The 26,006-nt window shown below is 46.4% G+C and overlaps 6 non-coding genes and 2 pseudogenes across 6 annotated transcripts; all 8 read right to left on the bottom strand.

Annotated features, from left to right (window-relative positions):
• Positions 1 to 782: 782 nt before the first annotated feature.
• On the bottom strand, positions 783 to 973 carry LOC130332084 (U2 spliceosomal RNA). Its single transcript, XR_008874837.1, has one exon. It is a non-coding gene; the product is annotated as a U2 spliceosomal RNA (small nuclear RNA).
• Positions 974 to 6,776: 5,803 nt separating this feature from the next.
• On the bottom strand, positions 6,777 to 6,902 carry LOC130332122 (U2 spliceosomal RNA; annotated as a pseudogene).
• A 2,085-nt stretch (positions 6,903 to 8,987) lies between these two features.
• LOC130332109 (U2 spliceosomal RNA) lies at positions 8,988 to 9,177 on the bottom strand. Its single transcript, XR_008874859.1, has one exon. It is a non-coding gene; the product is annotated as a U2 spliceosomal RNA (small nuclear RNA).
• A 2,096-nt stretch (positions 9,178 to 11,273) lies between these two features.
• On the bottom strand, positions 11,274 to 11,464 carry LOC130332083 (U2 spliceosomal RNA). Its single transcript, XR_008874836.1, has one exon. It is a non-coding gene; the product is annotated as a U2 spliceosomal RNA (small nuclear RNA).
• Positions 11,465 to 13,553: 2,089 nt separating this feature from the next.
• On the bottom strand, positions 13,554 to 13,744 carry LOC130332103 (U2 spliceosomal RNA). The gene has a single exon (XR_008874854.1). It is a non-coding gene; the product is annotated as a U2 spliceosomal RNA (small nuclear RNA).
• Positions 13,745 to 15,837: 2,093 nt separating this feature from the next.
• Positions 15,838 to 16,023, bottom strand: LOC130332110 (U2 spliceosomal RNA). The gene has a single exon (XR_008874860.1). It is a non-coding gene; the product is annotated as a U2 spliceosomal RNA (small nuclear RNA).
• Positions 16,024 to 21,412: 5,389 nt separating this feature from the next.
• LOC130332131 (U2 spliceosomal RNA) lies at positions 21,413 to 21,630 on the bottom strand (annotated as a pseudogene).
• A 2,094-nt stretch (positions 21,631 to 23,724) lies between these two features.
• Positions 23,725 to 23,915, bottom strand: LOC130332082 (U2 spliceosomal RNA). Its single transcript, XR_008874835.1, has one exon. It is a non-coding gene; the product is annotated as a U2 spliceosomal RNA (small nuclear RNA).
• Positions 23,916 to 26,006: the final 2,091 nt, after the last annotated feature.

The following is a 26,006-nucleotide window of genomic DNA, read 5'->3' as shown; positions in this document are numbered from 1 at the left end:
AGGCCAGAATGTCAGTCCATGTTGGAGCAGGTTTAGATACAGTCTAAAGTATAGATCTCAAAGTCTGTGCACAGAATTTAGCAAGGGCCTCGCACCTTCTGATGCATCAGGTAGGTGCACAATAGCATAGCCTAACCCTCTGTACTTTGGTCTATATTGATGCGGGACATAGACAGCCAGCTGATGACCAATCCATTAGTGCAATGGATGGCTGGAAGCATTTGTCTTTGCCTTTGCAATACCACAGAAGCAATGCATGGTCAATGTACAGCAATGACACACCTGTGTGAACAGCCAGGAGACCCCCCCCCCCCCCCCCATGTTATGTTACATAGTTACATAGTTAGTACGGTCGAAAAAAGACATATGTCCATCAAGTTCAACCAGGGAATTAAGGGGTAGGGGTGTGGCGCGATATTGGGGAAGGGATGAGATTTTATATTTCTTCATAAGCATTAATCTTATTTTGTCAATTAGGAACATTCAGCACCCACCCGCTATCAAGGCAGCTGCCTATCATGTCATGCCCTACCTGCACAGGTGTGCTGGCTACTCAAATGATCCAATTAAGGAGGCCATTTAGTCAGCAGCAGCAGAAGTCCTGTGCCTGGACGCTCCAACAGCGGCCAGACACAAGCAGAAGCAGAAGCAGCAGAAGCAGCAGCAGCACCACCTTTTGTTTTTTGGCTGCAGCAGCAGCAAGGCCCACAGGGCTGGCTAGCTGGCTAGCCAGCAAGCAGGTAGCAATGAAAGTAGGAATCTTTCTTTTTAACCCTGTAAGGGGGTGGTGCACTGTACCCGAAGATACTGCCATATCGGGTCAATGCATAGGGCGACGGAAGCAAGCTTCGAAATCGGCCCCCGTTCTCAAAAATCCATTTAATATATGGTCCCCAGATAGGGGACGTATCAGATATTAAACTGATAAGAACAGATACTACACTTGATCTTAGCCAAAAGGCCGAGAAGCGATAACCGTGAAAGGGGCGGGCCCAACAAGGTGCCCTTCATGGGCACTATCACTGCTTGCTGTCAGGGAGGCTGCCAGACAATTTTCCATGCACACTCTGGGCTGGGGGGCAGTCAACCACCAGTACACACAGCAGAACCTAAACCCATACCATTATTGCTAAGCAGCAAGACAGGGGCCCATTGCACTCCCACGGGGCCTTTTTTTTTTTTTTTAAACTTTATTTATAAATTTTCATATAACAAGAACAACAGTAAGGTCCTCAATATATAATGTATAAAACAAGGAATGAGAGACCACCAATACAATCATAATCATAATACACATATCATAATACACATATCAGAGTGAGATACATCGTGCATATACGATTAGCTAATCTACGACCCTAATTGAGGTCGAACAACTGTCCGTCCACTGGGACAGAGTAGCTATATGGCTATTAGAAGCCCCACACCTCTTCGCTATCAATCCCTCCAACACGAGGTTACTATGCACCTCCGCCAGAATGGCAGGAAGACCCGGCACCTCAGTCGACTTCCACCTCCGAGCAATGTGAGCCCTCACAACTATCAGAATATGATATAAAATGGTCATATAATGCGGGGGAACTTGTTCTAGGGACAGGAATAGTAGTGCACTCTCTGGGCCCCATGAGAAGGGGCAGTCCACTAGGTTGTCCAATAACTTCTTAATTTCGGTCCAAAGAGGTGCAATTAACGGGCAAGTCCACCACACGTGTAGCAAGGTACCACTTTCCCGGTTACATCTCCAACACACTGGGGAGGTGGTAGGGTATATTTTAGCCAGACGAACCGGCGTGTAGTACCATCGGTATAGGAGCTTCCTAGAAGCTTCGAAATGATTAACACATTTAGAATATTTTTTGTGCATGTCAAAGACACAGCTCCACTGCTCAGCCGTGAATCTGCGCGCCAGGTCCTCCTCCCATCTGGACTTAAACGTACTGTCCATTTCCCCCTCCTCCTCAGTCAAAGCTACATAAGCAAGGGAGATACCCCTAGTAAAGGAGTCCCTGCACAGGAAATGATGTTCATACGCAGTGCGAGGCCGAGAGCTATCCCAAGGGAGAGACCTCAAAAAATGTCTAAGCCTCAAATATTTGTAAAAGTCTTTCTGTGATATAGAGAACATGCGTACAATATCAGTGAAAGGCATCAACCCATTAGCATCGCTAATCAATGCCACAGTGAGGATGCCCGCATCTATCCAGGGCTTAAAATCTATATCTAGAATATAGTCTCCTATAGCAGCTAAAGGGATATCCTTCACTCTAGGTGGACAAAGACTTTTAATTCGCGCCACCTTACTCCACAACCTGATAGCAGCCGCAATAGTAGAGAAAGGAGAAGAGGGAGCAAAGGTAGGGTTAAAGCGCAATGCCCAGAGAAAGTTATTAAAATTAGAAACATTGAGGACAGCAGCTTCAATATCTACCCACAGGGGGGGAGCGTCCTGCCACCACCATTTTTTAAGCTGATCGAGTAGAACAGCGTGATAGTACATTTTAAGGTTCGGCACCCCCATACCCCCCTCATGCACAGGGCGATACAATATATTCGCACCAACCCTAGGATGCTTACCATCCCAAATAAATCGTAAGAGCATTCTCTGTAGTTGTGAGAGGAAGAAGGCGGGCACTATCATCGGCAGGCATCTAAAAAAATATAAAATTTTAGGGAGCAGCATCATCTTAGCAGTGGCAACACGTCCCGCCCATGAGACAGGAAGCCTGGAGAAGTGATCAATTTCTTTGGTAAGCAGGGACCGCATAACAGCAAAATTAGAAGCAATTGTCTTATCAGGCAACGCAGTAAGGACTATGCCTAGGTAAGGAATCTGGTCAGTGACCCATTGAAAGGGATATTTAGCTTGTAGTACTCGCTGTTGCTCAGTGGGTATCTGCAATGGTAAGATACACGACTTTGTGGGGTTAATCTTATAAAAGCTAACTCGACTAAAGGCATCAATAATGTCCATAACTGGGCCTAAAGAACTCAGGGGGTTGGAGAGACTAATGATAACATCGTCGGCAAACAAGCCAATCCTGTGGTCTACTTTACCTATTTGAATGCCCGCAATGTCTGGGGAGTCCCTGATGGATTGAGCAAGCGGCTCCATAACTAAGGTAAATATAAGGGGGGACAGTGGGCACCCCTGTCTAGTCCCATTGCTAAGTGAGAAACTATTAGAAAGGGTACCCATCGTGTAAATTCTAGCAGATGGGAGCGTATATAGTGCCATAATGGCGGATTCCAAAGAGTGGGGAAAACCAAACTTACGCAGCACACTTCGCAAATATCCCCAGTGCACTCGATCGAACGCCTTCTCCGCATCAAGGGATAGCAAGAGAGAAGGCGTCCGATCGGAATGCGCTTTTGTGATGATGTCGAGAAAGCGTCTCGTACCATCCACCGTTTGACGACCCTTGACGAAGCCAACCTGGTCCCTGTGAATTAGGTCCGGCAAAACCCTATTCAACCTGGCAGCAAGAGCCAGGGCATACAATTTAATATCACTATTTAGGAGAGAGATTGGTCTGTAATTTAGGGTAGAGTCCAGTGGCTTACCAGGTTTAGGTATGGTAATGACCAGAGCATCCAACATCTCCTTAGGGGGCACACCGTTCTCCTTAATACGGTTAAAGGCTCTGGTCAAAAAGGGAGCTACGGAAGGGCCAAATCGCTTATAAAATTCATTTGTAATACCATCAGGGCCAGGTGACTTCGAGGGCTTGAGGGAACGCACACATTCAAGAATTTCTTCTGTGGAGAAGGGAGAGCAAAGATCAGATGCTTGGTCCGCGGACAGAGAGGGGAGGGACATAGAGGACAGAAAAGAAGAGATAACTGCTTCATCAGGCTGTGGAGTAGCAATGTCATGTTGAAGATTGTACAATTTACCATAAAAATCTGCAAAACAATTGGCTATACTTTGAGGGTCAGTAACTATAGAACCATCAGATTTAGTAAGGAAGGGGATTCTCTCCTTATCCTGACGTTTTTTAAGTTGTTTAGCCAGTATAGAGCCAGATCTATTACCCTGCCAATACCATGTCATTTTGAGCCTTCTCAGTGCCATCTCATAGCTGTGTAAAGAGAGGGAGTGTAGGGTAGCACTAACCTGAGAAATTTCTCCTATTAGTGATGGAGAGCACGAGGTCTTATTGCGCCTATGTAATTCCGCAAGGCGCTGTTGGAGTTCTAGAGTTTTGGTCTGGCGGAGCTTCCTGTCATAGGCTGTTTGACTAATAAAGTGACCCCTAATTGTAGCCTTAAACGCACACCAAAGCATGGGGTCTGTGACATCACCAGTATCATTAATGCGGAAGTAGGCATCAACCGCCAACTTGGTCGCTTCAGAGTATTCAGGATTATGGAGTATTAGTGGGTTAAGTCTCCAAATATAGGTCGGGCGGGTGCTATGCGATTCTTTAATGGTTACGCTTATGGGGGAATGGTCCGACCATTCTATGGGCATAATTCGGGCCTCTGAAACCAATGATAGGAGAGAGTGGGAGGTAAGGGCGTAATCTATTCTGGTGTATATCTTATGCACATGAGAAAAGAAGGTGAAGTCCCTTTCCGTGGGGTGGGATATACGCCAAACATCATATAGGTCATTTTGGGACACACTAGTGAAGAAACCTGTGGGTTCTTTTTTCAAACTGGGCGAAGTAGAATCTACACTAGGCCACATGGTCATATTAAAATCTCCTAGCAGTAGGCAGTGTCCCTTTCTCAAGGACTCCAATTTACGCAAGAATGCCCTGAGGAAGGTACACTGTTTCGCATTAGGCGCATATAAGGAGCCTAAGGTATATTGAACATTGTTTAGTAAGCACACAATAATTATAAAACGACCTCTATCATCTATCACAGAGTGCTGGACAGTAACCGTCAGGGTGTTCTTAAATGCAATCGCCACTCCTCCTTTTTTGTGAACAGCATGCGCTTGATAGATATGTGGATATCTCTTATTTTGGAGTCTATGGGCATCTAGGGCTAATAAATGGGATTCTTGTATACAGAGGACATCGGCCGCTAGGCGTCTAGCCTCCTTCCACACCAGAGACCTTTTATACGGTGAGTTAAGACCCCGCACATTCATAGACACAACCTTAATAACCATAGTTAAAGTATACATCAACGCAAAGCAGAACCATTAGCACAGTAAACTGAAAAGGAGCAGGTACTCCCGTCGAAGAGGATACATCTACACTTAGCAGCTCGCAAGAGGAGCCTCTCATATCCATTATCAGAGAAAGTGAGTGATGGAGGACCAACGGGACAGAAAACAAGTAAACAGAACGAACAACAAAGAACAAATAAATTGAGCAAGCAGTAGTAAAGACCATGTGGTAGGTCTTAATGGGGGTAGGTAAGTACATTCGACTGCAGTTAGGCCGAATGTTTAAACATTCAGGAAAAGTATCCAGAGCACTAAGAGGATAAGTAACCCAAAAGATGGGGAAGGATACCCCAGTCGCAAGCCAGTGAGACAAGTCGGACAGGCCTGTCTAAAGGCAGAGGAACAGTTCATGTCTTGATTTTTTTCTTGCGGTGGGAGACAACCTTCCATTCCTCAGCTATCTTTGCAGCATGTGGTATGTCCAGGGACCTCTGAGCAGTCAGATCAACAGGCAAGTTCCATTCCGCACACAGTTGCAAAAGGGTCTCCGGGGAAGAGACCACATGTTTGGACCCCTTATTGGTGATAATCAATTTCACAGGGAATCCCCATTTATAAGGGATCCCTTTTTCTCTGAGAGCTTTAGTCCCTGTACTGAACTCACGTCTCCTGGCTAGAGTGGCAGCAGAGAGATCCGTGAAAAGTTGGAGTCCCGAATACCCATCTGGTAGGGAGGGTGAGGAGCGCGCCACCAACATCAATTGCTCCTTAATATGGTAAAAGTGAAGGCGCAGAATCACATCCCTTGGTGTAGCAGCAGGTAGGGTTTTGGGCTTAGGAAGCCTGTGGACTCTGTCCATTAGCAGATCTAGGGTGGAAGCCTGAGGCAGCAACAATGCAAAATAATCCGTTAGGAAGGTGTTGAGGTCCTCCGTTTTCACAGACTCCGGCACCCCTCTCACCCTTAAATTGTTTCGGCGAGACCTGTCCTCCATATCAGCTATCTTAAGTTGAAGAGCGGCAACCTCATCCTCCAGGCCATTAGCTAAGTCCACTACTTCATTATGAGAAGAGGTGAGTTCCGCCATCTTGTTCTCAATGTGCGATGTGCGGTGTCCAAGAGAGGAGATCTCATGCTGTATATTGGACACGGCTGCCTTAATGTCTCCCTGAATGGAGGTATGTAACTCAGCGAGAAGCCCCCTCATAATAGGTTCAGTTAGGGGCGCCGACGGAGAGCTCCCATCAGGGCCTCCTGGGCCTCTAGTATGCAGGGTCCCCGCTCCCAGTGGCTTGGAGGAGATCGGGGAAAACGGTACCTGCGGGTCCTGCTGCACCGAAGGCGACCAGCCTGTCAGGAGAATCGGAGGAGTTGAAGGAGAAGCCTCCAGGGCGCAGCCCGTCTGAGAGGATGAAGACGCTGGTGAGGCACTTCCAGTAGCCGGAGACGCTGACCCGCACTGAGCCGCGCCATCTTGTGAGGCCTCTGCAGCAGGAAAGAACGCCGTGAGCTTCAGTGGGCTCTTTTTCCCTCGCCTCCGGGTCATCATCAGGTGCCCCGATAGTTCAGGTACCGGTGGGCACAATTGCCGTAGCGATATGCTCAGGATCAATGCTGTGTAGCCGCTATTAGGCCTGGGCTGCAGCGGAGCACAAGGTTTATGCGACCGCCGCCATGCACTGCAGGACACGCCCCCCAGAAGGGCATTCTACGTATCAGATATTAAACTGATAAGAACAGATACTACACTTGATCTTAGCCAAAAGGCCGAGAAGCGATAACCGTGAAAGGGGCGGGCCCAACAAGGTGCCCTTCATGGGCACTATCACTGCTTGCTGTCAGGGAGGCTGCCAGACAATTTTCCATGCACACTCTGGGCTGGGGGGCAGTCAACCACCAGTACACACAGCAGAACCTAAACCCATACCATTATTGCTAAGCAGCAAGACAGGGGCCCATTGCACTCCCACGGGGCCTTTTTAAATGCAATCCATAACCCGGATTTGCCAGGAACCCTTCTTACTCCTCCTACTTGCATGTGACACTGGGCTTAGGATCTGCATAGGAAACACACACACAAGCACACACCTACCTTTGTTGCCTGCAGATGCCTCCTTGGCTGTCCCCAAACGGTATCAAACCAACACCCACGGGAAGCTGTAAGCATAGAGGACATGCCTGCACCCCATTGGACTTACCTGTGTGGGTTAAACCCGGGTTATTTGACAACCTATGGCGGTGATGGTTCTGCTCAGGCAGAGCAGTGCTGATGCTCCTCATAAAGCTGTCGCTGCTGTGAAGGTTCTAGGTGACATCACAAATCCCTATGGTTACATACACAACAAAGCTGGGTTGTTGTTGTTTACACTCTGCAAGGCCTGTGGAAGTGAGTGACATCATAGCACTGTAGTTCTGAGGGTTCTAGATGGATGCAACAATCTCCTGTTGCTTCTATGAAGGCCATAATAGACGACATCACCAAACAGCTCCATAGTCACATACACAGCAAAGGAGAGATGTTGTTTACACCTAGTGATGTCAGTGGTATTGAGTGACATCACAGCACAGTGCTAAGGCTCCTGGGCCTGGACACAGCAGCGGCTGCAATATCTCAACGGAGAATACGTTTATATATATGTGTGTGTGTGCGCGTATATATATATATATATATATATATATATATATATATATCTCCGCCGAAATCACTTTTAAACCCATTTCCACCTTTTTTTCCCTTCTCTTCCTCTTACTTTTTTTTCACGTTTTTTTACGTTTTTCTCCTTTTCGCCTCTTTTCTGGGCGTATTATTCTTCTTTTTCTTCTTTTTTTTCGTCTAATGCATACCCCATCAGTGCAGCAATGCTTATTCAATACCGCCAGCAGATGGAGACACTGGGGGATAATTTTCTAAGGATTTATACAGATTTTTCCTGTCTGAATTTGTCGCACAGAAAGTTGCAGGCCAAATATGTGTGACATTTCTGCGACTTTAGCTTCTAGAGCATTTTTACAACATTATACATAGGTGCTGAATACATAAAAAGCGACTGTTCAGCGACAGACAAGTCGCATCGGCTGAAAGTAGGCCAGAATGTCAGTCCATGTTGGAGCAGGTTTAGATACAGTCTAAAGTATAGATCTCAAAGTCTGTGCACAGAATTTAGCAAGGGCCTCGCACCTTCTGATGCATCAGGTAGGTGCACAATAGCATAGCCTAACCCTCTGTACTTTGGTCTATATTGATGCGGGACATAGACAGCCAGCTGATGACCAATCCATTAGTGCAATGGATGGCTGGAAGCATTTGTCTTTGCCTTTGCAATACCACAGAAGCAATGCATGGTCAATGTACAGCAATGACACACCTGTGTGAACAGCCAGGAGACCCCCCCCCCCCCCCCATGTTATGTTACATAGTTACATAGTTAGTACGGTCGAAAAAAGACATATGTCCATCAAGTTCAACCAGGGAATTAAGGGGTAGGGGTGTGGCGCGATATTGGGGAAGGGATGAGATTTTATATTTCTTCATAAGCATTAATCTTATTTTGTCAATTAGGAACATTCAGCACCCACCCGCTATCAAGGCAGCTGCCTATCATGTCATGCCCTACCTGCACAGGTGTGCTGGCTACTCAAATGATCCAATTAAGGAGGCCATTTAGTCAGCAGCAGCAGAAGTCCTGTGCCTGGACGCTCCAACAGCGGCCAGACACAAGCAGAAGCAGAAGCAGCAGAAGCAGCAGCAGCACCACCTTTTGTTTTTTGGCTGCAGCAGCAGCAAGGCCCACAGGGCTGGCTAGCTGGCTAGCCAGCAAGCAGGTAGCAATGAAAGTAGGAATCTTTCTTTTTAACCCTGTAAGGGGGTGGTGCACTGTACCCGAAGATACTGCCATATCGGGTCAATGCATAGGGCGACGGAAGCAAGCTTCGAAATCGGCCCCCGTTCTCAAAAATCCATTTAATATATGGACCCAGATAGGGGACGTATCAGATATTAAACTGATAAGAACAGATACTACACTTGATCTTAGCCAAAAGGCCGAGAAGCGATAACCGTGAAAGGGGCGGGCCCAACAAGGTGCCCTTCATGGGCACTATCACTGCTTGCTGTCAGGGAGGCTGCCAGACAATTTTCCATGCACACTCTGGGCTGGGGGGCAGTCAACCACCAGTACACACAGCAGAACCTAAACCCATACCATTATTGCTAAGCAGCAAGACAGGGGCCCATTGCACTCCCACGGGGCCTTTTTAAATGCAATCCATAACCCGGATTTGCCAGGAACCCTTCTTACTCCTCCTACTTGCATGTGACACTGGGCTTAGGATCTGCATAGGAAACACACACACAAGTACACACCTACCTTTGTTGCCTGCAGATGCCTCCTTGGCTGTCCCCAAACGGTATCAAACCAACACCCACGGGAAGCTGTAAGCATAGAGGACATGCCTGCACCCCATTGGACTTACCTGTGTGGGTTAAACCCGGGTTATTTGACAACCTATGGCGGTGATGGTTCTGCTCAGGCAGAGCAGTGCTGATGCTCCTCATAAAGCTGTCGCTGCTGTGAAGGTTCTAGGTGACATCACAAATCCCTATGGTTACATACACAACAAAGCTGGGTTGTTGTTGTTTACACTCTGCAAGGCCTGTGGAAGTGAGTGACATCATAGCACTGTAGTTCTGAGGGTTCTAGATGGATGCAACAATCTCCTGTTGCTTCTATGAAGGCCATAATAGACGACATCACCAAACAGCTCCATAGTCACATACACAGCAAAGGAGAGATGTTGTTTACACCTAGTGATGTCAGTGGTATTGAGTGACATCACAGCACAGTGCTAAGGCTCCTGGGCCTGGACACAGCAGCGGCTGCAATATCTCAACGGAGAATACGTTTATATATATGTGTGTGTGTGCGCGTATATATATATATATATATATATATATATATATATATATATATATATATTTCTCCGCCGAAATCACTTTTAAACCCATTTCCACCTTTTTTCCCTTCTCTTCCTCTTACTTTTTTTTCACGTTTTTTTACGTTTTTCTCCTTTTCGCCTCTTTTCTGGGCGTATTATTCTTCTTTTTCTTCTTTTTTTTCGTCTAATGCATACCCCATCAGTGCAGCAATGCTTATTCAATACCGCCAGCAGATGGAGACACTGGGGGATAATTTTCTAAGGATTTATACTGATTTTTCCTGTCTGAATTTGTCGCACAGAAAGTTGCAGGCCAAATATGTGTGACATTTCTGCGACTTTAGCTTCTAGAGCATTTTTACAACATTATACATAGGTGCTGAATACATAAAAAGCGACTGTTCAGCGACAGACAAGTCGCATCGGCTGAAAGTAGGCCAGAATGTCAGTCCATGTTGGAGCAGGTTTAGATACAGTCTAAAGTATAGATCTCAAAGTCTGTGCACAGAATTTAGCAAGGGCCTCGCACCTTCTGATGCATCAGGTAGGTGCACAATAGCATAGCCTAACCCTCTGTACTTTGGTCTATATTGATGCGGGACATAGACAGCCAGCTGATGACCAATCCATTAGTGCAATGGATGGCTGGAAGCATTTGTCTTTGCCTTTGCAATACCACAGAAGCAATGCATGGTCAATGTACAGCAATGACACACCTGTGTGAACAGCCAGGAGACCCCCCCCCCCCCCCCATGTTATGTTACATAGTTACATAGTTAGTACGGTCGAAAAAAGACATATGTCCATCAAGTTCAACCAGGGAATTAAGGGGTAGGGGTGTGGCGCGATTTTGGGGAAGGGATGAGATTTTATATTTCTTCATAAGCATTAATCTTATTTTGTCAATTAGGAACATTCAGCACCCACCCGCTATCAAGGCAGCTGCCTATCATGTCATGCCCTACCTGCACAGGTGTGCTGGCTACTCAAATGATCCAATTAAGGAGGCCATTTAGTCAGCAGCAGCAGAAGTCCTGTGCCTGGACGCTCCAACAGCGGCCAGACACAAGCAGAAGCAGAAGCAGCAGAAGCAGCAGCAGCACCACCTTTTGTTTTTTGGCTGCAGCAGCAGCAAGGCCCACAGGGCTGGCTAGCTGGCTAGCCAGCAAGCAGGTAGCAATGAAAGTAGGAATCTTTCTTTTTAACCCTGTAAGGGGGTGGTGCACTGTACCCGAAGATACTGCCATATCGGGTCAATGCATAGGGCGACGGAAGCAAGCTTCGAAATCGGCCCCCGTTCTCAAAAATCCATTTAATATATGGTCCCCAGATAGGGGACGTATCAGATATTAAACTGATAAGAACAGATACTACACTTGATCTTAGCCAAAAGGCCGAGAAGCGATAACCGTGAAAGGGGCGGGCCCAACAAGGTGCCCTTCATGGGCACTATCACTGCTTGCTGTCAGGGAGGCTGCCAGACAATTTTCCATGCACACTCTGGGCTGGGGGGCAGTCAACCACCAGTACACACAGCAGAACCTAAACCCATACCATTATTGCTAAGCAGCAAGACAGGGGCCCATTGCACTCCCACGGGGCCTTTTTAAATGCAATCCATAACCCGGATTTGCCAGGAACCCTTCTTACTCCTCCTACTTGCATGTGACACTGGGCTTAGGATCTGCATAGGAAACACACACACAAGCACACACCTACCTTTGTTGCCTGCAGATGCCTCCTTGGCTGTCCCCAAACGGTATCAAACCAACACCCACGGGAAGCTGTAAGCATAGAGGACATGCCTGCACCCCATTGGACTTACCTGTGTGGGTTAAACCCGGGTTATTTGACAACCTATGGCGGTGATGGTTCTGCTCAGGCAGAGCAGTGCTGATGCTCCTCATAAAGCTGTCGCTGCTGTGAAGGTTCTAGGTGACATCACAAATCCCTATGGTTACATACACAACAAAGCTGGGTTGTTGTTGTTTACACTCTGCAAGGCCTGTGGAAGTGAGTGACATCATAGCACTGTAGTTCTGAGGGTTCTAGATGGATGCAACAATCTCCTGTTGCTTCTATGAAGGCCATAATAGACGACATCACCAAACAGCTCCATAGTCACATACACAGCAAAGGAGAGATGTTGTTTACACCTAGTGATGTCAGTGGTATTGAGTGACATCACAGCACAGTGCTAAGGCTCCTGGGCCTGGACACAGCAGCGGCTGCAATATCTCAACGGAGAATACGTTTATATATATGTGTGTGTGTGCGCGTATATATATATATATATATATATATATATATATATATATATTTCTCCGCCGAAATCACTTTTAAACCCATTTCCACCTTTTTTTCCCTTCTCTTCCTCTTACTTTTTTTTCACGTTTTTTTACGTTTTTCTCCTTTTCGCCTCTTTTCTGGGCGTATTATTCTTCTTTTTCTTCTTTTTTTTCGTCTAATGCATACCCCATCAGTGCAGCAATGCTTATTCAATACCGCCAGCAGATGGAGACACTGGGGGATAATTTTCTAAGGATTTATACTGATTTTTCCTGTCTGAATTTGTCGCACAGAAAGTTGCAGGCCAAATATGTGTGACATTTCTGCGACTTTAGCTTCTAGAGCATTTTTACAACATTATACATAGGTGCTGAATACATAAAAAGCGACTGTTCAGCGACAGACAAGTCGCATCGGCTGAAAGTAGGCCAGAATGTCAGTCCATGTTGGAGCAGGTTTAGATACAGTCTAAAGTATAGATCTCAAAGTCTGTGCACAGAATTTAGCAAGGGCCTCGCACCTTCTGATGCATCAGGTAGGTGCACAATAGCATAGCCTAACCCTCTGTACTTTGGTCTATATTGATGCGGGACATAGACAGCCAGCTGATGACCAATCCATTAGTGCAATGGATGGCTGGAAGCATTTGTCTTTGCCTTTGCAATACCACAGAAGCAATGCATGGTCAATGTACAGCAATGACACACCTGTGTGAACAGCCAGGAGACCCCCCCCCCCCCCCCATGTTATGTTACATAGTTACATAGTTAGTACGGTCGAAAAAAGACATATGTCCATCAAGTTCAACCAGGGAATTAAGGGGTAGGGGTGTGGCGCGATATTGGGGAAGGGATGAGATTTTATATTTCTTCATAAGCATTAATCTTATTTTGTCAATTAGGAACATTCAGCACCCACCCGCTATCAAGGCAGCTGCCTATCATGTCATGCCCTACCTGCACAGGTGTGCTGGCTACTCAAATGATCCAATTAAGGAGGCCATTTAGTCAGCAGCAGCAGAAGTCCTGTGCCTGGACGCTCCAACAGCGGCCAGACACAAGCAGAAGCAGAAGCAGCAGAAGCAGCAGCAGCACCACCTTTTGTTTTTTGGCTGCAGCAGCAGCAAGGCCCACAGGGCTGGCTAGCTGGCTAGCCAGCAAGCAGGTAGCAATGAAAGTAGGAATCTTTCTTTTTAACCCTGTAAGGGGGTGGTGCACTGTACCCGAAGATACTGCCATATCGGGTCAATGCATAGGGCGACGGAAGCAAGCTTCGAAATCGGCCCCCGTTCTCAAAAATCCATTTAATATATGGTCCCCAGATAGGGGACGTATCAGATATTAAACTGATAAGAACAGATACTACACTTGATCTTAGCCAAAAGACCGAGAAGCGATAACCGTGAAAGGGGCGGGCCCAACAAGGTGCCCTTCATGGGCACTATCACTGCTTGCTGTCAGGGAGGCTGCCAGACAATTTTCCATGCACACTCTGGGCTGGGGGGCAGTCAACCACCAGTACACACAGCAGAACCTAAACCCATACCATTATTGCTAAGCAGCAAGACAGGGGCCCATTGCACTCCCACGGGGCCTTTTTAAATGCAATCCATAACCCGGATTTGCCAGGAACCCTTCTTACTCCTCCTACTTGCATGTGACACTGGGCTTAGGATCTGCATAGGAAACACACACACAAGCACACACCTACCTTTGTTGCCTGCAGATGCCTCCTTGGCTGTCCCCAAACGGTATCAAACCAACACCCACGGGAAGCTGTAAGCATAGAGGACATGCCTGCACCCCATTGGACTTACCTGTGTGGGTTAAACCCGGGTTATTTGACAACCTATGGCGGTGATGGTTCTGCTCAGGCAGAGCAGTGCTGATGCTCCTCATAAAGCTGTCGCTGCTGTGAAGGTTCTAGGTGACATCACAAATCCCTATGGTTACATACACAACAAAGCTGGGTTGTTGTTGTTTACACTCTGCAAGGCCTGTGGAAGTGAGTGACATCATAGCACTGTAGTTCTGAGGGTTCTAGATGGATGCAACAATCTCCTGTTGCTTCTATGAAGGCCATAATAGACGACATCACCAAACAGCTCCATAGTCACATACACAGCAAAGGAGAGATGTTGTTTACACCTAGTGATGTCAGTGGTATTGAGTGACATCACAGCACAGTGCTAAGGCTCCTGGGCCTGGACACAGCAGCGGCTGCAATATCTCAACGGAGAATACGTTTATATATGTGTGTGTGTGCGCGTATATATATATATATATATATATATATATATATATATATATATATATTTCTCCGCCGAAATCACTTTTAAACCCATTTCCACCTTTTTTTCCCTTCTCTTCCTCTTACTTTTTTTTCACGTTTTTTTACGTTTTTCTCCTTTTCGCCTCTTTTCTGGGCGTATTATTCTTCTTTTTCTTCTTTTTTTCGTCTAATGCATACCCCATCAGTGCAGCAATGCTTATTCAATACCGCCAGCAGATGGAGACACTGGGGGATAATTTTCTAAGGATTTATACTGATTTTTCCTGTCTGAATTTGTCGCACAGAAAGTTGCAGGCCAAATATGTGTGACATTTCTGCGACTTTAGCTTCTAGAGCATTTTTACAACATTATACATAGGTGCTGAATACATAAAAAGCGACTGTTCAGCGACAGACAAGTCGCATCGGCTGAAAGTAGGCCAGAATGTCAGTCCATGTTGGAGCAGGTTTAGATACAGTCTAAAGTATAGATCTCAAAGTCTGTGCACAGAATTTAGCAAGGGCCTCGCACCTTCTGATGCATCAGGTAGGTGCACAATAGCATAGCCTAACCCTCTGTACTTTGGTCTATATTGATGCGGGACATAGACAGCCAGCTGATGACCAATCCATTAGTGCAATGGATGGCTGGAAGCATTTGTCTTTGCCTTTGCAATACCACAGAAGCAATGCATGGTCAATGTACAGCAATGACACACCTGTGTGAACAGCCAGGAGACCCCCCCCCCCCCCCCCATGTTATGTTACATAGTTACATAGTTAGTACGGTCGAAAAAAGACATATGTCCATCAAGTTCAACCAGGGAATTAAGGGGTAGGGGTGTGGCGCGATATTGGGGAAGGGATGAGATTTTATATTTCTTCATAAGCATTAATCTTATTTTGTCAATTAGGAACATTCAGCACCCACCCGCTATCAAGGCAGCTGCCTATCATGTCATGCCCTACCTGCACAGGTGTGCTGGCTACTCAAATGATCCAATTAAGGAGGCCATTTAGTCAGCAGCAGCAGAAGTCCTGTGCCTGGACGCTCCAACAGCGGCCAGACACAAGCAGAAGCAGAAGCAGCAGAAGCAGCAGCAGCACCACCTTTTGTTTTTTGGCTGCAGCAGCAGCAAGGCCCACAGGGCTGGCTAGCTGGCTAGCCAGCAAGCAGGTAGCAATGAAAGTAGGAATCTTTCTTTTTAACCCTGTAAGGGGGTGGTGCACTGTACCCGAAGATACTGCCATATCGGGTCAATGCATAGGGCGACGGAAGCAAGCTTCGAAAACGGCCCCCGTTCTCAAAAATCCATTTAATATATGGTCCCCAGATAGGGGACGTATCAGATATTAAACTGATAAGAACAGATAAGGTTTCAACAAAATTTTATTGAATAAATAAGAAACCATACAAAATTTAAAATGCAAAATAATAAAAGGTTCACAAAAGTTTTAAAATACAAATAATAAAACCAGTAATAAAAGGAGAAAAAATAAAAATGGCAGGATAAAACATTATACAAATGTCATAAAAACTGATTATACTGTTACTTCGTTCCATAGAGGCAGACACCACATGGATGCTGCCTCGCTGGCCCCCAACTGTTTCTTGTCTCTTAGGTAATAGATGTACATCTCACTCAGGGCCAGCTTTATACAGTTTTTAACATCAATAAAATCATGTTTAAAAAGTAAGATGTTCCTAACTTTCCAGATGGCATTTTTAAAACAATTAATAATCATCCAGCAGATCATCTGCTGTTTAAAATTGGGGCAGTTAAAAAGACCGTAAAAGACACATTCGTGATTAAAATCTTTTAGGCCGCAGGCCCACTTCAAAAGTGGGCCTACCTTCCTCCAAAGCTCCCGTGCAAAAGGGCAGTTCCAAAATATGTGCAGCACCGTTTCGTCCACTCCGCAGCCATCTCTCGGGCACTTGGCTCTCGCCACCAGTCCTCGCCTGTGCTGGAACTCACGAGTAGGGAGGCACTGGTGGACGATTGCCCAGGCAAGATCCCTGTGTACATTCGCCAGAAACTTCCCGTACACGTTCCGCCATACCTTTTTGGATCTTGCCTGTGTGAAATTGGACACTGCCAGGGTAACCTCACTCCGCCTGAGGACCTTTGATACCTTTCTCTGGTCCCCCAGTATGTCAGGCTCCAAATCTTGGAGACCTAGGAGCCTGACTGTCTTTTCCAACACCACATAATGTTTTGGGGGACACAGAAGCACCGGAGCGTTCAGAGGGATGCGCAACCATCTTTTAAAAACCATGCCCGCAGCGTACCTTAAAAAGCAGCTAAAAATGCCATCGGATTTAATAATTTTAAAACAGAAACAGAAATACTTTATGTAAAAGAAAGTAAAAAGGTTAGGAACATCTTTCCCGCCATTATTTTTACTTTTGTACATAAAATCACGCTTTAATTTCTCCATTTTTGAACCCCATAAAAAAGAAAAAACAATTCTAGTTACTTTTTTAATGTATAAAATAGATGGAGGAAATACCATGGCAATGTATAGCATAATAGGGAGTAACACCATCTTTATTATTAAAATCTTCCCCTCCATGGTAAGGTTTCTAAGATTCCACATTAAAATCTTCTTCTCCATCTTAGCTATAGCTGAATCCCAGTTAGGGCTCCCATCATTGACCTGGTTAAAAACAATACCTAAAACTTTAATTTGATCCTGTTGCATTGTGACTCCTGGGGTGATGGATGAATCCCAGGAGCCAATATAAAAACAGTCACATTTATCTGTGTTTAGCTTAAAACCAGAGACCTCGCAGAAATAGCTGGTGTTCCTCAATGCCCCCCTCATGGATGGTGAGTCCGGGCACAGTATGGTGACATCATCCATGTACCCCAACACCTTTAGATGGGTCCCTCCTCCACCAGGTATCGGTACGCCTCTTACTACCCGGTCTTTTCTGAGGAGGGCCATCAGTGGTTCGATTGCGCAAATAAAAAGGAGTGGGGACAGGGGGCAGCCCTGTTTGACACCTGATAAAAGAGGAACACCGCTGGTTAAAAAGCCATTAACAGAGACTTGACTAAAACAGGATCGGTATAAAAGCATGATTCGGCTTAAAATCGTTTCAGGCACTGCCATCTTTTTAAGAACTAAAAACAGGTATTCATGGGAGACCCTATCAAAGGCTTTTTCAAAGTCTAAGGATAAAATTGCTACAGTTTGATTTCTATCCTTAAAATACCATAAAACATCTCTTAAAATATTTAGGGATTCAGCTATAGACCTTCCAGGTACCCCACAAACCTGATTTGGGTGAATTAATTTATGAATAAAAGGTTTAAAACGGACAGCTAATAACTTGGCTAAAACTTTATAATCGACATTTAAAAGTGTGATGGGGCGCCAATTTTTTAGCATATCCTTTTCACCCTTTTTAAAAAGTAATGATACAATCCCCCTCCTCCAGGAAGGGGGAAGTTCATTAACAATAAAAGTTTCTTTATACAATAAAACCATATCATCCTTTAAAATATCCCAAAAAGCTAAATAAAATTCGATGGGTAAACCATCTTCCCCAGGGGCCTTCCCACTAGAAAAACTTTTAAAAACAAATAAAAGTTCATCTAAGTTAAGATCACGGGATAAAACCTCCTGGTCTAAAACATCTAGCTTAAAATCAAGGGAATTAAGAACATGTTCTAAAAAGGATGGATTAAGATCTTTCTTATTAAAAAGAAGCTGGTAGAAGTTAAAAACTGCATCTAACATGCCTTTTGGAGTGGATTCACCCTCAAGGTTTTGGATGATATCCCTCCTATTCATCACTTTTTTAAAAAAGAAACGGGAACATTTCTCGCCCTCCTCCAGGTGCTGCACATGTGAGTTAAAAATGATTTGTTTCCCTTTCTTTTCTATGGCATGTTTTATTTCAGTTTTAAGGTTTAAAATATCATTTTCTACATCCATACCAGCTTCTTTCAATTTAAAAAGTACATTTAAACGCATGTTAAGAACATAAAACCACTGTTTTTCCATTTTTGCCTTCTTCTTACCTGCTTTGATAAAAAAAAATCTGATTTTAGATTTGGTGCCCTCCCACCAGTGCAGCATAGGCTCGTGGGGTTTTCTTTGTGATTGCCAGCATTGGTAGGTCCGCACAAACTCCTCTTTTATCTCAGGGTCCTCTAGGAGTGTGGTGTTTAATCTCCAGAGGCCCCTTTTTGCTTTTTGCTCCCCCTCTAGCTCCAGGCCCACCAAGAGGAGCTTATGATCAGAGAAGATATTCTGCTCGAGCGTGCATTTCAGGGGTTTAAAAGCTCTAGAGGAAAAAATAAAATCGATTCTGGAGCTCACTCTTCCATTGGACCATGTGGCGCCTGGGTCCTCCGGCAAGAGATCCTTCCAGCAATCTTTCAAATTAAAATCATCAATAAAATTTTTAAGCAGGTAAGAAGTGCGGTCTTTACGATTAATATCCCCACCCTGCCGGTGTTCCCCATCACGTATGCAGTTAAAATCACCTCCCACCAGCAGGGGGGAAGACCCAACACAAAACAGTGGTAAAATTTCAAATAGTTCTGCCCGCTCCTGTTTATCAGGAGGGGCATACACATTTAAAACACGAATTAAAAGTCCATTAAAATATAGATGAATTAAAAGAGCTCTGCCAGGCACAATCTCAGTTACTGTATGAATAGAAAAGGACTGGCCTCGGCAGAGCAGCCCAACACCCACAGAACGACAGTCATTTGCACCGGACCATATGGATGGGCCCAGCTTCCAGTCTTCTTTTAAGTCTTTATAGTCCATTTTACTAGGGATTCCACATTCTTGTAGCAGGCAAAGGTCAAAGTCACATGTCTCTAGATAAGAAAATAAAGCAGCCCTGCGATCAGGGCTCTTTAAGGACCTCACATTGAGTGAGGCAATTTTTACAGGGATAGGCATAGTTTATGGAGAGTCCGTGCTTGGAGAATCAAAGTCAATAATAAGCTGCGTACCGTCATCCCCCGCCTGCGGGGTCATCAGCTCCTTGATGTTCTGAGGGTCGGAGCTTGAGATCGATGATGCCCCGACCCTGAGCTCGCTCTCGTCCGAACTACGGCACGCCGCTTTCCTTTGAATGTCTTCCTCTTCTTCTTCTCTTTGTCTTTTAAATGTCACACTGCTGTCCATATCCTCTGTGTTGCTCTCACTCGATGTAATCTCTGGCCCCCGGCTGATGGATCTGCGTCTTCTTTCATCATTTGACGACTGGAACTGCTGCACAGGGGCCTGTGAGGCCTCTTTTCCGGAACCTTTGCCGCTACCTTGGGAAGTTTTCATCGCTTGTTCCCCAGCAAGCGTTGCTGAGGACTGTTGCTCCAACTTCCCCATCGATCGACGATGGCCAGTTTTACCCACCGGGTCCACTGCTGGCGGGGCAGCAAACCCTGGTTTGGCGCCACTTGTCTTCTTGGCCCTGTCCTGTATAGGCGGAGTAACAGGACCGGGCTCAGACCTGGCCACCTGGCTCCCCTTCCGGCGGGCTTTCACCGGGGCCTCTTCGTCCGGAGCAGGGCGACCCTGGGCCAAGCCAGTACCTGGCTTATGCTGCAATTTTGGGTCCACTTTTGCCCCCACCGAGGCCCGTCGGCTGCCACCCGCCACAGGTGAGCCCCCTTCAGAAGTTTCGGCGGGCTCTTGAGCCAGGTAGGAAGTCGATCGACGTCTTTCAATTCCCCGGGCAGTAAACTCGATCACCCGCCCGGGCTTCGTGGAATCCCCATGGCCTCCCCCTAGCACTACCACCGGTGGGCCCCCCGATGGAGCACCAGAGGTCTTGGGCCTGGACCCATCAGTACCTGCCATCTGGGGTTTGGGCATCTTAAAAAAGGACGTCTTTTGTCCTGTCCCCTCTTTGGGTGGGCCCAGCCTTGACCCACCCATCGTAGTTTTTGCTTTATGGGGACAGGAATTAAAATCGTGATTTTCCTCTCCGCAGAGGTTGCACCTTATCGTATGGCTACATCTTGAGGCTATGTGACCTTCTTGGCCACACCTATTGCAGCGAATCACACGCTCCGCGCCGCAGGTCTCCTGGGTGTGGCCAAACCTCAAGCAATTTCGGCAATACATAGGCATTTGAGGATAGAACAGGAAGCCCCGAACTCTCCCGATGGCAAAATTTGGGGGCAGATGGCAAAGACCCCCAATACCACCGGGATCCTTACGGAGCTTGACCCAGAACTTCCTCTTGCCGTTCCAGAACCGCACGGAGTTCAAGATTTTGTTTGCGAATCTCACCTCTTCGCAGTATCGCCGAAGAAAAGTGGCTATATCCTCCGTGGTCACATGAGGGCTGTGCATAGCCACCACCAACGGTATATGTTCCTCACCATAGAGGAACTGGAACGAAAGACCGTCGAGTCGATCGTCCCTCTGGTCCGCACCAGACAAGGTTGCATAGATGTTATCGCAACACGCCGTGGCCGTGAAGGTGACGGTATACAGGCCACGGCTTTCCTGGTCATTTAGACACAGGATGTCCTCCCTATTGAGGCGGAAGTAGTCAAGAAGAATCACCTCCGCAATGAAGCGGAGGTTCTTCAACTGACGATGGCTCTCCGACACCTCTATGCGGATGGTATTTCGCATCGACATTTCCCCAGAGGGGAAAGCCCAGGAGAACGGCATCTTCCACACCCAGGGACTAAGCCCCTTCCCCAATAGCAGCAGGGGCTCGGAATCCCGCTATAAAAGCGGAACCCTTACCCAAGGCAGAGGTCGGGGGTACCCTAGGTGCTTCCGAAGCTACAGGTAACGCTCAACGTACCGAAAATGCCTTCTGAGACACAAGGTCCCAGAGACAGGGGGATCGCAACCCGTTGTCCGTGGACTAAGCCCGCTCCCCAATAGCAGCAAGGGGGTGAAGTCCCTCCGTAAGGAGAGACAATCCCCCAAGGCCGAGAAGCGGGGTACCACAGACACCTTCCGACCAGACCAAATGCAGATACTACACTTGATCTTAGCCAAAAGGCCGAGAAGCGATAACCGTGAAAGGGGCGGGCCCAACAAGGTGCCCTTCATGGGCACTATCACTGCTTGCTGTCAGGGAGGCTGCCAGACAATTTTCCATGCACACTCTGGGCTGGGGGGCAGTCAACCACCAGTACACACAGCAGAACCTAAACCCATACCATTATTGCTAAGCAGCAAGACAGGGGCCCATTGCACTCCCACGGGGCCTTTTTAAATGCAATCCATAACCCGGATTTGCCAGGAACCCTTCTTACTCCTCCTACTTGCATGTGACACTGGGCTTAGGATCTGCATAGGAAACACACACACAAGCACACACCTACCTTTGTTGCCTGCAGATGCCTCCTTGGCTGTCCCCAAACGGTATCAAACCAACACCCACGGGAAGCTGTAAGCATAGAGGACATGCCTGCACCCCATTGGACTTACCTGTGTGGGTTAAACCCGGGTTATTTGACAACCTATGGCGGTGATGGTTCTGCTCAGGCAGAGCAGTGCTGATGCTCCTCATAAAGCTGTCGCTGCTGTGAAGGTTCTAGGTGACATCACAAATCCCTATGGTTACATACACAACAAAGCTGGGTTGTTGTTGTTTACACTCTGCAAGGCCTGTGGAAGTGAGTGACATCATAGCACTGTAGTTCTGAGGGTTCTAGATGGATGCAACAATCTCCTGTTGCTTCTATGAAGGCCATAATAGACGACATCACCAAACAGCTCCATAGTCACATACACAGCAAAGGAGAGATGTTGTTTACACCTAGTGATGTCAGTGGTATTGAGTGACATCACAGCACAGTGCTAAGGCTCCTGGGCCTGGACACAGCAGCGGCTGCAATATCTCAACGGAGAATACGTTTATATATGTGTGTGTGTGCGCGTATATATATATATATATATATATATATATATATATATATATATATATTTCTCCGCCGAAATCACTTTTAAACCCATTTCCACCTTTTTTTCCCTTCTCTTCCTCTTACTTTTTTTTCACGTTTTTTTACGTTTTTCTCCTTTTCGCCTCTTTTCTGGGTGTATTATTCTTCTTTTTCTTCTTTTTTTTCGTCTAATGCATACCCCATCAGTGCAGCAATGCTTATTCAATACCGCCAGCAGATGGAGACACTGGGGGATAATTTTCTAAGGATTTATACTGATTTTTCCTGTCTGAATTTGTCGCACAGAAAGTTGCAGGCCAAATATGTGTGACATTTCTGCGACTTTAGCTTCTAGAGCATTTTTACAACATTATACATAGGTGCTGAATACATAAAAAGCGACTGTTCAGCGACAGACAAGTCGCATCGGCTGAAAGTAGGCCAGAATGTCAGTCCATGTTGGAGCAGGTTTAGATACAGTCTAAAGTATAGATCTCAAAGTCTGTGCACAGAATTTAGCAAGGGCCTCGCACCTTCTGATGCATCAGGTAGGTGCACAATAGCATAGCCTAACCCTCTGTACTTTGGTCTATATTGATGCGGGACATAGACAGCCAGCTGATGACCAATCCATTAGTGCAATGGATGGCTGGAAGCATTTGTCTTTGCCTTTGCAATACCACAGAAGCAATGCATGGTCAATGTACAGCAATGACACACCTGTGTGAACAGCCAGGAGACCCCCCCCCCCCCCCCCATGTTATGTTACATAGTTACATAGTTAGTACGGTCGAAAAAAGACATATGTCCATCAAGTTCAACCAGGGAATTAAGGGGTAGGGGTGTGGCGCGATATTGGGGAAGGGATGAGATTTTATATTTCTTCATAAGCATTAATCTTATTTTGTCAATTAGGAACATTCAGCACCCACCCGCTATCAAGGCAGCTGCCTATCATGTCATGCCCTACCTGCACAGGTGTGCTGGCTACTCAAATGATCCAATTAAGGAGGCCATTTAGTCAGCAGCAGCAGAAGTCCTGTGCCTGGACGCTCCAACAGCGGCCAGACACAAGCAGAAGCAGAAGCAGCAGAAGCAGCAGCAGCACCACCTTTTGTTTTTTGGCTGCAGCAGCAGCAAGGCCCACAGGGCTGGCTAGCTGGCTAGCCAGCAAGCAGGTAGCAATGAAAGTAGGAATCTTTCTTTTTAACCCTGTAAGGGGGTGGTGCACTGTACCCGAAGATACTGCCATATCGGGTCAATGCATAGGGCGACGGAAGCAAGCTTCGAAATCGGCCCCCGTTCTCAAAAATCCATTTAATATATGGTCCCCAGATAGGGGACGTATCAGATATTAAACTGATAAGAACAGATACTACACTTGATCTTAGCCAAAAGGCCGAGAAGCGATAACCGTGAAAGGGGCGGGCCCAACAAGGTGCCCTTCATGGGCACTATCACTGCTTGCTGTCAGGGAGGCTGCCAGACAATTTTCCATGCACACTCTGGGCTGGGGGGCAGTCAACCACCAGTACACACAGCAGAACCTAAACCCATACCATTATTGCTAAGCAGCAAGACAGGGGCCCATTGCACTCCCACGGGGCCTTTTTAAATGCAATCCATAACCCGGATTTGCCAGGAACCCTTCTTACTCCTCCTACTTGCATGTGACACTGGGCTTAGGATCTGCATAGGAAACACACACACAAGCACACACCTACCTTTGTTGCCTGCAGATGCCTCCTTGGCTGTCCCCAAACGGTATCAAACCAACACCCACGGGAAGCTGTAAGCATAGAGGACATGCCTGCACCCCATTGGACTTACCTGTGTGGGTTAAACCCGGGTTATTTGACAACCTATGGCGGTGATGGTTCTGCTCAGGCAGAGCAGTGCTGATGCTCCTCATAAAGCTGTCGCTGCTGTGAAGGTTCTAGGTGACATCACAAATCCCTATGGTTACATACACAACAAAGCTGGGTTGTTGTTGTTTACACTCTGCAAGGCCTGTGGAAGTGAGTGACATCATAGCACTGTAGTTCTGAGGGTTCTAGATGGATGCAACAATCTCCTGTTGCTTCTATGAAGGCCATAATAGACAACATCACCAAACAGCTCCATAGTCACATACACAGCAAAGGAGAGATGTTGTTTACACCTAGTGATGTCAGTGGTATTGAGTGACATCACAGCACAGTGCTAAGGCTCCTGGGCCTGGACACAGCAGCGGCTGCAATATCTCAACGGAGAATACGTTTATATATGTGTGTGTGTGCGCGTATATATATATATATATATATATATATATATATATATATATATATATTTCTCCGCCGAAATCACTTTTAAACCCATTTCCACCTTTTTTTCCCTTCTCTTCCTCTTACTTTTTTTTCACGTTTTTTTACGTTTTTCTCCTTTTCGCCTCTTTTCTGGGCGTATTATTCTTCTTTTTCTTCTTTTTTTCGTCTAATGCATACCCCATCAGTGCAGCAATGCTTATTCAATACCGCCAGCAGATGGAGACACTGGGGGATAATTTTCTAAGGATTTATACTGATTTTTCCTGTCTGAATTTGTCGCACAGAAAGTTGCAGGCCAAATATGTGTGACATTTCTGCGACTTTAGCTTCTAGAGCATTTTTACAACATTATACATAGGTGCTGAATACATAAAAAGCGACTGTTCAGCGACAGACAAGTCGCATCGGCTGAAAGTAGGCCAGAATGTCAGTCCATGTTGGAGCAGGTTTAGATACAGTCTAAAGTATAGATCTCAAAGTCTGTGCACAGAATTTAGCAAGGGCCTCGCACCTTCTGATGCATCAGGTAGGTGCACAATAGCATAGCCTAACCCTCTGTACTTTGGTCTATATTGATGCGGGACATAGACAGCCAGCTGATGACCAATCCATTAGTGCAATGGATGGCTGGAAGCATTTGTCTTTGCCTTTGCAATACCACAGAAGCAATGCATGGTCAATGTACAGCAATGACACACCTGTGTGAACAGCCAGGAGACCCCCCCCCCCCCCCATGTTATGTTACATAGTTACATAGTTAGTACGGTCGAAAAAAGACATATGTCCATCAAGTTCAACCAGGGAATTAAGGGGTAGGGGTGTGGCGCGATATTGGGGAAGGGATGAGATTTTATATTTCTTCATAAGCATTAATCTTATTTTGTCAATTAGGAACATTCAGCACCCACCCGCTATCAAGGCAGCTGCCTATCATGTCATGCCCTACCTGCACAGGTGTGCTGGCTACTCAAATGATCCAATTAAGGAGGCCATTTAGTCAGCAGCAGCAGAAGTCCTGTGCCTGGACGCTCCAACAGCGGCCAGACACAAGCAGAAGCAGAAGCAGCAGAAGCAGCAGCAGCACCACCTTTTGTTTTTTGGCTGCAGCAGCAGCAAGGCCCACAGGGCTGGCTAGCTGGCTAGCCAGCAAGCAGGTAGCAATGAAAGTAGGAATCTTTCTTTTTAACCCTGTAAGG

This window comes from Hyla sarda, unplaced genomic scaffold (assembly GCF_029499605.1).
Source record: "Hyla sarda isolate aHylSar1 unplaced genomic scaffold, aHylSar1.hap1 scaffold_369, whole genome shotgun sequence".
Lineage (NCBI taxonomy): Eukaryota > Metazoa > Chordata > Amphibia > Anura > Hylidae > Hyla > Hyla sarda.
This window is presented reverse-complemented; position numbering and strand designations above follow the sequence as displayed.